This window comes from Solea solea, unplaced genomic scaffold (genome assembly GCF_958295425.1).
Source record: "Solea solea unplaced genomic scaffold, fSolSol10.1 scaffold_81, whole genome shotgun sequence".
NCBI lineage: Eukaryota > Metazoa > Chordata > Actinopteri > Pleuronectiformes > Soleidae > Solea > Solea solea.
This window is the reverse complement of record NW_026704095.1, coordinates 1-2,500: the sequence shown is the minus strand read 5'-3', so window position 1 is coordinate 2,500 and position 2,500 is coordinate 1.

Here is a 2,500-nt window from a genome sequence, read left to right as displayed (position 1 = left end):
AGCCAAGGGCACTTAGAAGAAATTTCAGATTCTCGCCTCGTGCCCCTGGTAGCCAAGGGCACTTAGAGTAAATTTTGAAAAAGTTGGCACTTAGAAGAAATTTCAGATTCGTGCCCCTGGTAGCCAAGGGCACTTAGAGTAAATTTTGAAAAGTTGGCACTTAGAAGAAATTTCGAAAAGTCGGCACTTAGAAGAATTTCCGAGTCGCCCCGGTTCTCGGGGACCGGGCCGAGCGCCGACCTCTGTCCGAGCGCGAGCGCCTATTTTCGGATAAGTTGGGACGACTTCCACGGTCCGTATCTCGGTCATTTCTCCACCTTTTCGGATGGAACCAACGGTGTCGCGTTGCCCCGGTCCCCGCCGAGGGCCCTGGGGCGTGGGATCCTGAGTTTTCCCCGTGCTTCCTGTGGTTTTCGGCCGTGGAAAAACCCTAGGCGCGCCGGTTCTCGGGACCGGGCCGAGCGCCGACCTCTGTCCGAGCGCGAGCGCCTATTTTCGGATACGCCGAGTCGATTTCAACGGTCCGTATCTCGGTCATTTATCCACCTTTTCGGGTGGAACCGACGGTGTCGCGTTGCCCCGGTCCCCGCCGAGGGCCGTGGGGCGTGGGATCCTGAGATTTCCCCGTGCTTCCTGTGGTTTTCGGCCGTGGAAAAACCCTAGGCGCGCCGGTTCTCGGGACCGGGCCGAGCGCCGACCTCTGTCCGAGCGCGAGCGCCTATTTTCGGATACGCCGAGTCGATTTCAACGGTCCGTATCTCGGTCATTTATCCACCTTTTCGGGTGGAACCGACGGTGTCGCGTTGCCCCGGTCCCCGCCGAGGGCCGTGGGGCGTCGGGTCCTGAGTTTTCCCCGTGCTTCCTATGGTTTTCGGCCCTCGAAAAACCCAATTCGCCCCGGTTCGAAAAAGCGGCACTTAGAAGAAATTTCGAAAAAGTGCGCTCACTTGGAAGCCGTGTTCCTATGTATGTGCCGGGAGTGTCGCACACAACCCACACAAACTCGACCAAACATGCTCTCTGGCCCATGTTGCGCAGCATCCCGGTAAACTCGGCCAAACATGCTCTCTGGCCCATGTTGCGCAGCATCCCGGTAAACTCGAACCAAACATGCTCTCTGGCCCATGTTGCGCAGCATCCCGGTAAACCTCCGCCGCGGTTCTCGGGACCGGGGCCGAGCGCGAGCGCCTATTTTCGGGTAAATTGTGACGACTTTTGACGGGCCGTATCTCGGTCATTTCTCCACCTTTTCGGGTGGAACCAACGGTGTCGCGTTGCCCCGGTCCCCGCCGAGGGCCCTGGGACGTCGGGTCCCGAATTTTCCCCGTGCTTCCTATGGTTTTCGGCCGTGGGAAAACCCTATTCGCCCCGGTTCTCGGGACCCCGGCCGAGCGCCGACCTCTGCCCGAGCGCGAGCGCCTATTTTCGGGGTAAATTGTGACGACTTCCACGGGTCATATCTCGGTCATTTCTCCACCTTTTCGCATGGAACCAGCGGCGTTCCACTCCTCTGGCCCCTGCGCAGAGCCCTGCGTTGTGACATTTTGATAAAAGCATCACCCTGGGTGGCCCTGGGAGGCGTACCTATTTTTTTGGCATAAAGAGGGGCGATTTAAAACGGGCCGTATCTCCGTCACTCCTGCACCTTTTCGCATGGGATGAACGGCGTTCCACTCCTCTGGACCCTGTGCAGAGCCCTGCCTTGTAACATTTTGATAAAATCACGTTTTTAGCCATTCTCCCGTCGGTGGCCCTGGGAGGCGTACCTATTTTTTTGGCTTAAAGAGGGGCGATTTACAACGGGCCGTATTTCGGTCACTCCTGCACCTTTTCGCATGGGATGAACGGCGTTCCACTCCTCTGGACCCTGTGCAGAGCCCTGCCTTGTAACATTTTGATAAAATCACGTTTTTAGCCATTCTCCCGTCGGTGGCCCTGGGAGGCGTACCTATTTTTTTGGCTTAAAGAGGGGCGATTTACAACGGGCCGTATTTCGGTCACTCCTGCACCTTTTCGCATGGGATGAACGGCGTTCCACTCCTCTGGACCCTGTGCAGAGCCCTGCCTTGTAACATTTTGATAAAATCACGTTTTTAGCCATTCTCCCGTCGGTGGCTCCTCTGGCTCTCTGCTCCCCCAGCCTGGGCTCCTCACCTTGGGCCACAGCCCCCTGCTCACAGAGCCCCCTGCTCCTCTGGCTCTCTGCTCCCCCAGCCTGGGCTCCTCACCTTGGGCCACAGCCCCCTGCTCCTCTGGCTCTCTGCTCCCCCAGCCTGGGCTCCTCACCTTGGGCCACAGCCCCCTGCTCCTCTGGCTCTCTGCTCCCCCAGCCTGGGCTCCTCACCTTGGGCCACAGCCCCCTGCTCACAGAGCCCCCTGCTCCTCTGGCTCTCTGCTCCCCCAGCCTGGGCTCCTCACCTTGGGCCACAGCCCCCTGCTCCTCTGGCTCTCTGCTCCCCCAGCCTGGGCTCCTCACCTTGGGCCACAGCCCCCTGCTCCT